Source organism: Lepidothrix coronata, unplaced genomic scaffold (assembly GCF_001604755.1).
Source record: "Lepidothrix coronata isolate B3197 unplaced genomic scaffold, Lepidothrix_coronata-1.0 Scaffold89, whole genome shotgun sequence".
NCBI classification, from domain to species: Eukaryota; Metazoa; Chordata; class Aves; order Passeriformes; family Pipridae; genus Lepidothrix; species Lepidothrix coronata.
In genome coordinates, this window is record NW_016690269.1 from 3184528 (window position 1) to 3200537 (window position 16010).

Consider the following 16010-nt stretch of genomic DNA (forward strand, 5'->3'; position numbering starts at 1 on the left):
CAGAGGCCCCATAAGAAACAGGCCAAGGAAAATTACAAGAAACAGCTCAATACTGGAGGGTCTCTGAGGAAAGGGAGAGCCTATACAGGGTCTTTTTCAGAGACCTTCAACAGTGCATCTTTTGTGGCTACCACTGCAGTAACAGGTATCAAACAGCTACATCAAACCCACTTTTGCTTTTAAAACAGTATTTTCAGCTATTTTCTGGGTCTTTTGTGCTATAGAGAAGGGAATCTAGTCTGATTCTCACCACGATTTTTTTCAACAGAATGCCCCATGGAAATTCATTGCCCATCTATGTTATGACCCACCAGTTATTTTTCACAAGCACCAGGAGAATATAACTGACTTATTTTTGATGTAAAAACAACCATCCACCTTTCACTTCTGCTGGGTAAAAAAAAAAACAGAGCAGGCAAACTGCAAATCATCTGACCAGTTATGAAGCTCTCCATGAACCCACTTGCACCAGATCATATCTCTATGGCCCTACAGCTACTCAGTATTTAAGTGAACAGTTAAAATTTACCAAAAATTGCAGCTTGCCACAAGAGGCCATCAAAAAATGTAGTCACTATCGCTGCTGGAGTTTTCAGATCCTTGTGCATTTCCTTATACCTTACTGCTTGCAGAGCGAATTATAATCATCTATTTTAGCTGCAGATACCTTAAGGGACAAAAGGAAAATTCTCTTTTTCCTCTCTCGAGAAAGGGCTTCTAGCAGCCTGTGGCTTGTAGGAGCACTTTCATTGTAATGAAGCACTTGCATATAAATGAATAGCTACAGTAGGCGTGAAACCCCTCGCAGCAAATTATCTGACCTGTATGTACTTTATTAGAGATTTTCAAGTCTGCACAAGTGGCTCCACGTTTTATCTAGGGTTTGAGGCCACTGAGGACCTGAAAGCCAGGTGGACAGACAGCTGGGGCCCAGACCAGCTCTAAGCCAGTCCCTGGATCTCTATGGAGATGGGGAGAGGCAGAAGAACTACCAGCACTTCCAAGCCGTGGCACGTCAGCTCAAGAACTCTATTCCCAAGAGCAATCCATCCCTCCTCGGTGTGGTACTTGGGCAGGGGCCACTAACCATCGGTGTTTCTGGCAGAGGAGCCCACAAACACGGGGCTGGGTGTGAGGGCAGCTGGGCTAAGGCAAAGGGTGGTTTGCAAGCAGGGGCTGATTCCTCTCCTTTGATCAGACTGCCACTGCCTGCCTGTCCGGACACCACCGGTAGTCACGCTACACACATGAGTAACTACTCACAGCCTGCCAGAAGCTCTGACATAATTGAGCCCTTTAATCCAACCAGGACTTGAGTAGGAAATTAACATCCATGTAAACCGTGCAGATTGGCAGACATCCTTCGGGTCCTCTTGTTTGACCTAAGCCTCACAGGTGATCCCTTGCAGCAGGCACTGTAGGTACTGCTGGGCTCCCAGACAAACCTTATACCCCATCACGGTTTAAGAGCACTTCAATGTAAACTTAAAGGGGAAAAAAAAAAAACCAAAACAAACCAACAAACTACTTCTTCTGGTAACAATTACTTAAGCTTGGGGGGGGGGGAGAAATTACACCATGAACAGCTCGTTATTTTGACAGCTCAAAGATTAAAGAAAACACCTACTGGATTATAAATGAAAGACAACCTGGAATACATTAATGTAGAATAAAAGGATAGCCACCTTAAGGAAATTTTTCATAAAAGATCCACAATCCTTCATATATGTGTGTGTGCATATACTTTATTTATTTGAAGACTTTCTTCTAATCTGTCAAATTCCAAAGCACATTAATCCATTGTAAGGTACTTCTGGCTGTCACAGCCTACTTGTATTAAAAGTAAAGAAGAAATTCAAAGAACAACATATAATATGTACTCCTTTTCCTTCTGCACATCAACTACCATCCAGATCAGTAGCATTTTTTTCATTCTGTATTCAAGCATGTGGCTGCTATAACCAGGTCCCAGTGATTCTAAATGAAGAGAAGAGGAAACGCAAGAAAACCATCTTATAAGCAAATTTTGTTTACTCTGAGAACTCTTTAGGAGACCATGGAGGCAAGTTTTAAGTTTGAGAATGTTTCTAATATCACAGCACTGCACGCAGACCTTACTGAAACACAGTTTCCAGATAAATACCTTGATGGTCTCAACTAGAGGTATATTTGCTACCCGGAACTAAAGTCAGCCATAATCTACATGTACTGGCTTTCTCAGAAAAACTATTTTAAATACTTACATGGAAGCCACAAACAAAGCCAATGTACAGCTATGAGTAACTAAGGCTGCACACACTGCCCACAGATAGTCTGTCACTTCAAAAACTTTCCTGTAAATGCTATGTGTGGTTTTAGAGTGTTGAAATAATTGCACAAAAAGGTAGGCCAGACAACAAGAACTGCGCACGGTACCAGTACTATTTTTTAGTAATTGTTCTGACACACAGAAATAACTGTTGCTGACACTGTCACCACCTCCACTGCTCCCACCCTGTCTGGATGGGGCTGGTGATTTTATCTGCAAGCCCCCTATGCAAGACATTGTGGAGGGGGAAGGGTGGTCAGGGAACAAACACACCACAGGATTTACAGAGCGAAAGACTCAAGTGTTTTTCCCCTTTCCTGCCTGCAAAGCTTCACTTTTCATGAAAACATCTTTATTTCACAGAACCATGAACTGGCCTAGCAACATCCCTCAACTTTTTCTAAACATTACAGGAAAAGATATGTGAATGAGCTTTAACCTGCAGCAGGGGCCCACGCCAAACTCAGTTCTGAAACAACAAAGCCGAAAAGCCCTCTCATGTCTCAGACAGTCACTTCAATCTAGCCCAAACTGTGCTGGCATCTTCAGCTTTCAATTCCCCTGTCACCCTGACACTCCTCAGATCTCACAAGCACCCTGAAAAAAGCCAAGAACAACATGGAGACTATCATGAAGGCAGACAGCTGTGAATTCCTCGTGTGTCCCAATGGCAAACTACAAATATTAAGGTTGGGCCACCTACTGCAGAGATGGAATTTTCTCCATTTTTAAGGATACGAAGAGATTCTGTAATCAAGCAACCTAACACCTAACCTCCATAAAACTGAACAGGAACATTCATTATACTATCTATGCGTCCCAACCATTCTTCAGGAAAGGATCTGAGTGTGTTTCACAATTCCAACTTCCTTCCAATTACGTTACAAATATCAACACAGAGTTATTTCAATCCAAAACATAGCAGTGGTTCTGAACTGAATTCCAGCAAAAACAGAGAACACTCAACACAACTGTGTGAGACCAAGAACCACACAGCATGAGAGAAAAGGAAGGAGGATGCACATCTGCATAAAGAAACTAACACACTGCGCCTTCAGATTGAACTTTTTAAACAACCAGTTCATGGACATCTAAAATTTTTGTGTACCTGCACAGCATTTGGTAGGGAAGGAAATGTTCTTTCAGAAGCAGCATTGGAATATTTTAGTCAATAAACAACAGTCTTTGAAGAGCAGAGATCACTGGAGCACCTCTATATTCAACAATTTTTTTATTTCCACAAGATCAATACAAAGGAGACAATTACCTCTTCTCTCATCATAAAATCCAATATCATCCAAGTCTCCTTTTCGTTCTATCAGAAAAGGAACAATCCTGAAAACTACTTGTTGGTTCAAAAATCTGAAGAAACAGCAGATGATTCTCCAAATCTTACTCTAAGTATTCAGTGAAAAGTAGCAGAAAACAAAGTCTAAATTCTGCCTGTATTTTTTGCTAATGTTCTTTAAATGAAGCACACTACAAGAAAATTAAGAATTAAAAAACTCAAAACAACTGCCTGTCTTACCCAATTATGTGGAAACACCTCCTAGTATTAAAAAGTGAATGAATGTTATCTATTTCCATATTCACTCTAACACAGCAACCCAGAAAAGCTAAAACTAAAATCAAGATGCTATATTATACCACCTGCTTAAATCACATATTCTGTCACTTTCAGAGAACACCTTTTGTTGCTTTTCAGCTATTTATTACTACAGTATTTTGTTTTTTTTACTTTCTGACTTGTTACAAAAACTGCACTTAGCACTATCTACAGGTGATAGTCTGAATACATTCAAGAGAATTGTCTGAACACTGAGATTACAAAACACCTAGGCATTACTTCACAGGGTTTCATATTTAGTATTTTTCAATGTTGCCTTGATATTTTTCTTTCTCTCTTGCCTAGAGAAATGCATAGCCCCTTTCAAAAAAAAAAAAAAAACATCATATAGAAAACCCCAAACCCATAGGAAAGGAAAAGATGTGAAAAAGAGTCTTTAACGTTCTTTAGAATTGGAAGTACTTTACCATCATGGTAGCGTAGAAAAACCAAGTTATTCAGTATTGGATTCTAGTTTTTCAGGCTTTCAAGCCAGTTTTTAACAAATTAACGCCAGTTACTGACAGGTGCTAGGCCGTGAAGTATCTTGACTCTCAGAGGAGGCAAATTCGACAACCACCTTGTCCACACAGCAGAGGTTTTCAGTACCAAAACACCCCTGGTCAGTCTGCCCACCTGGAACACTCAACTCCCTAAGTTGTACATATGCCTGTGAACAGCATGCACTGCTCAGGGACACTGACAGCAGAGACAATGCCAAGACAGCTTTAAAACCACATTCAAAACTCTGCCTTCCTTCTCCCCTCCCAACCCCCAAAGTTAATTAGAATTAGGCAGAGGAGAAGGAAAAGCAAAAGTAATTTTCATCTCAGCACACAAGATTAAAAGACAGCACTCCTCCACCTGCACAGCAAAACATTCTGCACCTTAAAGAGAAGCCTTGGCAGAGGTTACCTGTCCGTCCTGAGAAAAAGCTGCTGTGATGAAAAAAGCAGGCAACTTCGGTTCCAGGAGCCAGAGAGTCAGCTCCTTAGTTGTGTAAGACACAGCACAGCCTCCCCGAGGGAGCTGCACAAGGTTGCTGAAGCAGGGGATTTGAACCAAGTTATTCAAAACAGCGGAGAAATAACAAAAACAAAGCTTCACTGCGTTTGGCTACACAAAAGTCAGAAGTTGAACCCTGCAGCAATGTTTACTATTAAAAAAATCCCAATTTAAATTCACAGGTGGAATTCACCAATTTTTTGTAAAAACAAAAAAAAACTGTTCATGTCCCAAAAAAACGCAGAAAGCTATAAAAAGGGATTTCCTCAAGCTTTACAAGTTATGTAAGGACACCTCGGACTTACAAACACAGCTAAAATTTGTTATGCTTCTGAGTATCTTTATCTTACTATCACGCATTACAACTCCTTTATCACACACACCCCTTTGAAACTATCTTCCTCTCAGGTTCAACTGCACAAAGTCATAATGAGAATGTCATTAGACTGGCTAGGATGATACTTAGGATCATATTAAAAACATGTCCACTCAACACCAAAACAACCAGAACAGACCTCAAAAAAATTCACACATACCTGAATCCACCTGTATCACATTCCCAGTTTCATCTGGGACAAAGAACTACAATATTCAAATGGCAGCTGGATCTGTGATGACAATTTGGAGTTTTCGGTTTCGGATGCAGTGAGGGGGTGGCAGCACTGGGCGTGGCTCCCAGTGCTTCACCTGCCACTCCACAGAGCTGCTTCTGCTGCCCACCACACACAGCCAGCTTTGCACTGGACAGGAATCACACAGGCTACGCAGTAAAACCTCTGCAATTTTTCCTCCATGTGGCATTATGCATGTTGAATATGGTGTGGTAAAGCCCTCTTTTTTTTCCCTCCATTAATTCTTTTTCTATGGCAGCTAGCTGAAGAGTAAACATCAAGTGCTGTCAAGTCTCTTTCAAAAGTTCCAAGCTCAAGCCAGTGCCTCCATGTTCCAATCCTCTCAGATGCAGAGGGGAACTACGTTCTAAAACATTCCCATATGCGAGATTAAGGCACAAACGAGGCCAGATGCTGGATCCCAAAACGAGAATTCAGCTTTGTTTAGGAACACAAAAGAGCAGAGAGAAAGAAGAAGACAGAAAAGTGGGAAAAGCTAAGGGTAACTGTTAAAAGCACAGGACAGGAGTTACCATCCCCATGAAGTGCTGCTGGCTTGCAAGCTGGGAGATCTCTGCTGGACTTCTTCCCTGGTCCCTTTGTATCCTCCGAGGGGTAGCAGCAGCTCCCACAGCTGTGCTCCAACAGCCCCCCCACATTCCCTAAATCCCCTCGCCGTGGTACCCCGGATGCCCACTGGCCAGTTCACCAGTATCCCAGTCAAGGTCGCCTGGGACGAAGACGAGCCCTGAGTGTCCCCTGGCTGGTTCCCTGGTCTCCAAGCAAGATCTGCCTGGCACACTTTATGTGGGAGAGTAAGTCCTTCCCGTGTTTTTTTGACTGTAACAACTATTTATCTTTTTTGCTCCTCTGCCTGCCTCTGCTGGCTTGCTGGGTGCCTCCTGGAGCTTTTGCAAGGAGCTCGGCTCCTGCAGCAGCCCGGCTGTGCCATCAAGGCTTTTTAACTCCATCTCAAGCCAATGGTGAAGCAGACTCCATCTCATAAATCAGGCTCCATCAGTCCACTACACTCCATGCCTGTGCTGTTTGTTTCATAAGCTGCTTTTTCAGCAGCAAGTTTCAAGGTTCATGTTTCCATATAACGGAGATGGGCCTTGTGGTTTACACAGAAAATCGGTTCCTTTCTTCCTGTCACCCGGCTGTGGGATGAAGTTGCACAGGGAACCTTCTCAAAGTACACCCAGTTCTTCCAGGCTTCCAAATTTATTTCCACTGATAACTTGGTACAGGTTAAAGATTAACAACAAAAACACTCCATACTAAAGCCAGTAATTTTCCTCAGGCCCAGTTATCCTCATATTAATGAAAGTAACACAGAACCATTTATTTCTACTTTCCATTCCCATTCTTTGATACCTGACCCTCAGACAACAAACGCCAAGTTCTATTTTAAGGTACAGAATCAACAGCACCAAGGAGCAATGCGATTTTCACTGAACTGACACATGCAGAGTTGAACATTCTCAGCTCTCACACCTGGCCTGTCACCAGGTCATTGCTGTTTTCCTCTTTCTCCTGCAGTATTCCACTTGTAGCATGTGGTAACCCACTCTTCTATTAATACTCTTAATTATAGCACATTTAGGCTTCATAGGTCCTAGACACTAGCTGTGCACTGATAAACTATGTGAACATCTTCATTTTAAGACATTCATCAGAAATTTAGCAGTGTGCCAGGATACATGGCTTAAAAATCATCTTCTGGATTCCTCAAATGGGGCTGGGGGAAACAAGCTAGACAACTGCTCCTCTTCCTTACAGTTGCAAGGGGTCCAGCCTGCTTACTTAATTCTGGCTGCTACATCTGCTGGTCTCCATCCATCCCCAACTCCCAGCCCAGACTTACACCACCGTGCAACTGGTTAGGGAGGTCAACTGATCAACTTCCACAGGTTAAAAAGCCTGTTTTAGGGAGGGGAAGGCTCAGCGTTAGTTTAAATCCACCCACAGTACCTCCTTCAGCAGCCGTGCTAGCCTGGGGCAGATTGAAAGCTACGTGGAACATTACTGGGAGATATTATGACCCTCAGATTAGCTCAGCTGGTAAGAGCATGGTGTTAATAATGCCAAGGTTGCAGTACAATACAATACAATACAATATCCTAGTATTTGCTTAAGACTTGGACTTGATGATCCTTTTGGGTCACTTCCAACTCAGAATTTTCTGTCACTCAAATCTGAGCCTTTCTTGGGGAGGAAAAAATGGGAGTGGGAACTAAGTAAGTGCTAGACTCACTCGAAGTCCTCCCTGTCTCACCTCAGGGCCAAAATAAGAAAAACTAAGGAAGTGATGAAGGATCCTCCTGGTCCAAAAAAAGAAAACCTCAAAGGACTGAGGACTGTATAGGATTAGGCCTGTGACAGACACAATGCAGCTCTCCCTCCTGGTGCTGCATAGCATCCACTCAGCGTGCCAAGCTTCCTGCAGGACTGCTTGCTGAAAAAGATGTTGAAAAGACAAACGTCAGAGCTACCTGAGGGTAGGGCTACGTCCCCAGTGCTAAACACTGCTCTTCTGCAGCATCATTATTAGTTTATTCTGCCAGTGATGAGTAACAAACTACAATTCCCTCTCATCAGCTAAACCGTGGCCACAGTCGTGTTAGCCTCACATCTACCTGCATATTCAAGACACTGCACTGTCCCTGAAGGACTGGCAAACAGCATGTACCATGGGACAACTGCATGTCCCAGCCAACCACACTCAAAACAGGACATACCAGGTTTAGGGTCAAAATCCAGAATTCACTGCACACTACAAAGGTCATTTTAAATACCCAAGATCTCGACAGGAGATTAATCTCCAACAGCAGACTGCAGCTCTTTTTTTCTTGCCAAGCACCATGGAAATGCAGTAAAATAGCCTTGAAATTTAAGAAATCATCATTTCACCCTAGCAGATACACCTAATACATACAGCTTCAGAGGCAAGCATTTTAAAAGGTTTAGGATTTTGCTGTTTAAGGTTATGTTAGCTCAAAAATGAGTTACCCTTCTTTAACATGTTAAAACCTCTGCACCAACCCAAGCATTTTTTATGCTGAAAAGTAAGAGTCATACTTTTGAAATAAGCTTCTAGTACTTTTCACAGATGACACAGATTTTATGAATCATCATTATATTATTGTACTGTTGCTCACTAACCTTTGCTCTTTTTAAAACTATGTACAGCCAGGGTGTCTGCACACTTCTGTAAGACACAGAAAAAAATTATAGATACCAGTACTATAAAAATGTTTGCACAGAACAGAACTTGTTAAACATTGGTGTTTTGTTGCAGAATTTGGTTAGCAACAAGTCAGCGATTACTAATTCTGGAGCTTGAAAAACACCCTCTGATTTTGGGATAACTTCCACAAATGAAGTGATTTATCATGTGTTGTTACATCCATTCTGTTGGGTTATAGAGCGTTGATAATACCTGTTCCCACCTCAATACAACTCTTGTGCTGATTTCAACAATGCAAAGGTCATTTTGACCTTTAGCTGGTAACTGGGTTATCAGTTTGTACCCATATTATTGCTTTCTGTACATCCAAAAACACAGGTGCAGATCTTTCAGTACAAGTGCTTCAGGTTTCACATCAAATTATGTGTGAGCATGTCAGGAACAGGATTAATAGAAGCTTTGCTTGCAGAACATTCTCATGAGCATTACTGGGATTTTAACTCCTGCCAAGCCTAAAATGAGCTTTTTCTTACACCAAATGAAATGTTGCAGAGAGAGCCATTATTACCCTCGATGATTAACTTTTAAGAACCTTGTTTGCACTATCATTACAGACATTTGAAAGGAAAAGACCAGTGTGAGAGCTGCACACCATACAGGTTCTACCTCAAACTTTCTTGACAAAACAGATAATTACTGCAGGTTTCCAGCCCCAGAATGCTAAATTTGACAGGTTTTAGTATAACAAAAAAGTAGAACTGGAAAATTACATGAGGGCATTAGAGGCAAGACAAGATTTATGTGCTTCCTTCAAGGTTTAGGGCTCAGAGAAACACACAGCTGGGCTCCAAATGCCACAGCAACCACCATTCATGTCTTATCTCAAACCAGAGATCCCCACTCCAGACCACTTACAGCTTTCACATTTCAAACGTCACAGTGGAAAAATTAGGTTAAGCTCAGCCAAATGCAAAAATTAATCCCAGACAAGATAGATATGTCAGAGAATTCAGCGGCAACTAATGTTACTTGTGAACCAGATTCTGCAGAGGTGCTCAAGCTGTTAGCTGCTTCCCTGTATCCTTCTATAACCTTCTAAGGTCGTCAGCTCCAGATACCACATTACCAAAAATATGCAAAGAGGAAGAACATCCTTGAGACTGCTATATCCTCTTTCCTGATGCATGACCCCAAACAGGCACAGACAGGACTCAAGAAGATCCCTTCACTGTCTATATTCCAAGTGTCATTCTACATTACAAAATATCTCCTGTTCCGAAGTGCACTTAATAAAGCAAGAAACAAACCAAAGTCCCCATGAAGCCTATAAAATAAATGGGCCATTTCCCCCCCCCAAAAAAAAAATCATTCCATATTACTTCAAATCAACTTAAAGTTCAAAGTTCTCTGTTGATGTATTAATTTCCTTAATTTGAATTTCCATTGTTATGCAGCTTATATGCTAAAAGTTTCCTGTTTTGTTTTGGGTCTGTCGTTGTTTTTTTCTGTTTTGTTTTTTTTTTTTTTAATAAGTGAAGATTCAATACAGTAAACAAAACAATGGCTCTTACTAAGCATTAGTTTCCTTCTCATCCTTCCCTGATGCTTCTCCCAATTTCCTCTAATTGGAATATTAGCTTTAAACTACTGCAAGAGTTTAAAACAGCAAATCCAAACAATGGCCCACTATTAAAGTGTGAGCATAGCTCAGTAATGTTATCCATGAATAGAGTAACTTCTGTTATACAGGCTTCTTTCCAGCAAACTACTATTCAGACTTCAAGTCTAGAAATCTTTTTCTTAGAAACTGAAAACCACTCATCTGCAAGTTTTCTATAGGATGTGCAGACATGCAGTGAGAATTTAAATCTCCTAACAATCGGCTTGCTTTTCTTAAGTAGCTTTTGCAGATCTCTTAGAAGTCATCCAAGGTATCCAAAGTATATGGACCACAAACAGAAACTGGTACTCCAGATTAACAACTGTGCATCAGCTGCTTTGCTACTGCCCTTTGACAATTAAAGACAGAATGACAGATCTCATTATTTCTGTTGCTAAGAATCCTGCCTCCTGCAGGACTGTTTGCTAGCAAGCTTCATTTAAGCTTCCTTGTTCTTAAAAGGCCACAGACACATTTCTGCCTGGCAAAACAGACTGTCTTTAACAACAGATTTGCTGTTCAGTGACACACAAGAAAACTGCGCTGGAGTTTGCACGCAGTGCCCTAAGCTGTGCACCAGCAAGGTCAGCCAACTGCACACCTCAAGGCACAGCACAAGCTGCTCCTTATTGACCCCAAAACTCCTATGATTCCCTTCTCAGAAAGCCTGAAACTGACAGTCACTCTGCCGAAAAAAAAAAGAAAATACAGGTACCAGAATATCTACGGTCAAACAGCTTCTCTATCTTTTCTAACACAACGGGCGTTTATGCGTTTTACCATCAGCTCTTCTGAGCCATGGCACTTTAAAAATATCTGAGCAGGTTAAAGTATTTAAACACTAACATGCTTTGAAAGGCTGGTGGCATATCAGACCTTTAAGTGACAGAAAATGGTTATGCAATTTCACTACAGCTGACCCCTCCCCCAAGACTGTTAGCAAAACACTTGCGTGCTGTATAGCCTCAGATGATGTGAGCTGACATCACTCCTCAGCAGGAAAAAAAGCCCTTGCTTAACTTACCTTTTTGTTAGAATGAAGCAAAGAAATTCAAATGTTAACATCTGAAAGTACTGCTGGAAACGAACCTTCTGCAAGATAATGACAAGCTAGTGAAAAGCTAAAAAAATTGGGATTATTTCACGTACCTTTCAGCAGTGATACAAAAGTTTCATTTTGCTGCCCTTCACCTAAGTACTCCAACCTATTCTCAATGCACAGGGAACCCAAGATGCATCCCCTGCTGCTTCTACAAATATCAAAACAGGTTGCTTCATTCTACATACTACAGCATTTTCTGTAAGATTTCCTACAGAGTCCTTCCTGTCTGACATGAGAGAGGTTTCACAGAACATTTCCTGAGAAAACATGTCCTGAAATCAGTCTGGTCAGATCCTGACCAAGGTGAGCTGCTGACCAGCAGTCTCTCAGACCACTCCATTGGTGATGGGTCTTTTTTCATCCAACGCCCAGAACTCCTCAGTGGCATTTATCTTCCCTCCTATGCTTTGGTACGTTTCCAGCTCTCAGAGATGTGTTAGGTTTAACTTTTCCTGATACATGCCAGTTCCATGCCTGAGAAAGAGCGTAAAAGCCTAGGATCAGCTGCTTCACCTCCAAAGGACACAGAAACTGCAAAACCAGGTGACCACGTCTGGAAAAACACCTTCTCAGCAGAGCACTCCACCAGCTCCTGTGGTGCACAAAGGCTGGTGGTGAAAGCCAGGCTCAGGAAGCCTACTGAAGTGTCACAATGGACTCACGGAAAGGCTCTTCTTGGTACAGTACGTGAACAGCAGTTCTAAAACACGTAATTTTACTAACCAGGGAGACTTGAAACGTCATCAGCAACTACAACAGAAAGAAGGTGAGAGGACTGCCTAGTTATCACAGAACTGTGATAAATAAAATAATGGATTTTCATGTGGCTTGTGAAAATTCCAGTGTTGCCGTGGGATTTAGGTGCTGAAAAATCTCTCAGAGCAGTTAATTAGGGGTGAGATAAGAAAGGGTTTATTTTGCCAAGGCTAAGATGCTACGAGACGCGCACCCCTGTGCCTGAGAGGTTACATTTTTATAATACCCTCCATCCAATCCCAAATGTGTCCACCCTGCGGCCTTTACTCTGCTCCGCCCCGGGTCCAACCCCTGAAAATGGGTCTGGGGTGCATTTCGGGACCCCCTGTTCATCCCACCTTCATCTCCCTCAGAGCACAAAGGGTACATAGTTACCCAGTTTTTGACCGTGTTCTGTGGTTTAGGCCCTGATATGCTGTTCTGCCAACAATCTAGGCCTTGCCTTGACAAGAGACTAAACATTTCTACTGGATTCGGGAGTAGGAGTGATATAGGAAGCATAGAATGGGGTAAGAGGGTTAAGGAATGTGTAAACAAGGGTGCTACAGGGAAAGGGACAAGGGACAAAGGAGGGAGGGTTGCTGCTTTTAGAATCTACTTATAAAACTTATAAGGCTTACCAATATTAGAAAAATAAAAAAACCCTTAGGGGCTTAAGGCATCACCAGTTTGCACCTTTCTGTCAAAGTTTACACCACCTTCAGCTTAAACATCTTAATGCTTATGGTCACCAAATAATTCCTTCCTACTAAACCACTTCAGGGGGAAAACAAGTTTAATAAACATTATTCATCTGTCTCTTTAATAGTCTGAGAAGTCAGCAGCACAGCCTGCAAGCACCTCCCACCACTTGCTGTCTCCTTCTGGGAGGATCTCCTAGCCACTCACTCCTTCACACACATCTCCACACTTACCCAGCCATCTCACTCCCATTCCCCACACCTGCCACACTTTCACTACCTACAAGCAAGGTTAGAAAATGCCATCAGCAGAGACAATGTGATGCATATGTGCAGACAGGTTTGAAAAAGTGCCTATTCCTCTCAGCAGCACTCAATTTGGCCTTTTAACAGCTTGCTTCCCCCAAGCCCCAAATAAACCCATGTCCACGTTCTTCTGGTAAGTGAGAGATGCAGATGCAAGCAAAGATGCCACAACAACCCTTCCATTTCCTCCCACACTGCCAGAAGGGGCAAGGGCCAGGCAGGCAACTCTCTCCCTGTTTCATAGTTTTGACTCCTGGATGAGTGATAAATTTTAAGACCAACAGGCAACAAGAAGCAGTCTCTTACACAGCAAAGCACAAGGCCTATTCGTGGGACATCTGCTGTCACCAATAGGCAAAGAAGCACGATTTCAAGGAATAAATACACCATCATCTGGATCACCTGGCTGAGGAGGGACAAAGGCACTAAAAAAATCTAGAGCTGAACAACGTTTCTCAGGTGAAATGCTCATCCAACAGCAAGTCTGCAGTTCTGCACTCCTTGCCCTCACAGCTGTGAAACTGAGACAAATAAGATTACAAGATCTTAAAGTGATCTATTAAAGCAGATAAACACCTCATTGTGTTACTGCAGCACACTGGAAGACGTGACCAAAACACAAACCCTGTTTTATAAAGGAAGAGGGTTTCATAGCTGCAGAATACCACAGAAGAACACAGGGTTGTTTACGCTGCTGTTTGCTGAATTTTAATACAGAAAAATAGCAAATAAAAATGCTTAGAGAACATACAATATCGTCAAACTCCATTACAATAATGTCAACTGTTTGTAGTCCAAAAGATTAAACTCTACTGGATTAGTAAGGATGACATGTCACTTTTAGGAAAGCCTGTCTGTGACAATTATATCCGTGAGACTGCAGAAGGTTGATCACCAGCAGAGGGAGAATAAGGCAAGTGTACAGGCCAGAAAGTCAAGTAATAGTCCACTCCACAGACAAGACTACAGTCAGGCCAGGGTTTAGACAGCATTCAGACCTTTAACCTACACAGTGGGTGCTGCCCATCAACCAGGACTTGAGGAAACTAGTGTAATACTGCCTCAGCTTTTTTTACATGGATGGTAAAGAACAACTGCTGATTAGCAAGATTTGCATTCAGCACTAAAGAGGATGTTACAATACAAGAACAAAGTATAGCTTGTTTGGGCAAGTAACACATCACACAGGGATGGCCACATGGACCAGCAGAGATAAAAAGTAAAAATAAAAATAAAATAAAAAAAAAAATCAGGGGAAAGATATTTCAGGGGAGTAAGACAAAGAATAAATTTTTAACCGGGACACCATAGAGTCTCATCATCATAAAGATCTGATTCGAGGGAAGCAGCAGCACAGGTCAGGGAAGGGAGGAAAAGGACAAGGAACAGGCAGTTTCAGTTACTGCATAAAGCACAACGTGAAGCCGTGACTTATGGCTGCATCCTTGGAGGACTGGCCTTCGTCCTGCCCTGCTCCCGGGGTGCTGCTTCCTGCAGTGGCTCAGAGTGGTGTGAAGATGTCCCCACCTACAAGCTGCAGGAGTAAATATGGAAGCACCAGATCGTTTCCCTTTGCTGCACATTAGAAAAGTTCTGGAAACAAGGCTGTTCTGACCCGCTCAGATGCAGAGGAGAACCAGGTTCTAAAATGTTCCCACAAGCAAGATTAAGGCACAAACGAGGCCAGATGCTGGATCCCAAAACAATAATTCAACTGGTAATTTATTCCACCAGCACAGAAGAACACTATCATCACTAACAAAAGATGTTTTCAGATGTTGTGCACTATTTTGTCCTAACCAAGGCTGACCAGAGGCACACTAATCTGTGATACGTCTGCAGACAGTCTTTCCTTTTCTTCTGCTTATAAAGGCTCTGTGGTTGACAGAAGCTAAACAGAGCCAAGTGCAAAAGGAGAGAAATTTCCATGGATCCAAGAATCAAAAGAATCTAGACTGAGAAGTGGCAATCACTTCCGCCTTCATGGGGAAAAAGGCATAGTCAGAAAAAGCTGAGTGAATTTAGTTAATCATAACCACAATAAGCCCTTCATCTCTGTGGCACAACGTCCCAGGCTTTGCAGCTAACATTTCACTATGTGAATGGGTAGAAACATTTGCTCACATAAGCTGGTTAAAAGTGATTCAGCCCAGATGTCCGAATGGCTTAGCAGTCTTTGTTGTGAGATGTTTGCAAAACATCAATAAAGAATGACAGACACAAATACATGACTGAGTTCCTGTTCAGAGGACGTGTAAGGCCTGGAGTTTAACAGGGCTATTTTTGGCAGCATGTATTGCTAAAACTCACTGATGTACCCAAACTATGGTTATACAACATTTGGTTCTCGTTTGAAGGAAAGGGAAAAATAGGATACAGTCTGGAACCTGAAAGACCTGCCCATTAGGGTCCCCACAGCCCTATGCGGCACTGCTGCACCTTTCAGCAACAAGGAGACAGAGCAAAGAAAGGAGACAGGAAAAACGCTGCCAATCTTGGAAAACACCTGATACACCACAAAGTGGGGTGAAGTGTTCCCCTTACAGCCACGACTGTTTTGACTAAAATGTTCCAGGGTAAGTCCAAAAGGTTTGTTTTACAGGCAGTGGCAGCTGTGAAATAACTAGGGCCAGAACTGCATTTACAGTGGGTCTGCTCAGATAATTCTATCAAAACAGTGGCACTCTTAGTACCACACAGAGTTCTGGAGAACACACACATAAAAAGATAGTATTTTAAAAGCAAGTATCACAGACACAAAAAACTTAACAGAAGAACCCAGGGTG

The 16010-nt window shown here is 42.3% G+C and overlaps 1 protein-coding gene across 14 annotated transcripts in view; it reads right to left on the bottom strand.

Moving 5' to 3' along the window:
• Nucleotides 1–16010, bottom strand: part of SEMA4D (semaphorin 4D) — a 96524-nt gene that overhangs the window by 42526 nt on the left and 37988 nt on the right. The gene's annotated exons all lie outside the window — the stretch shown is intronic.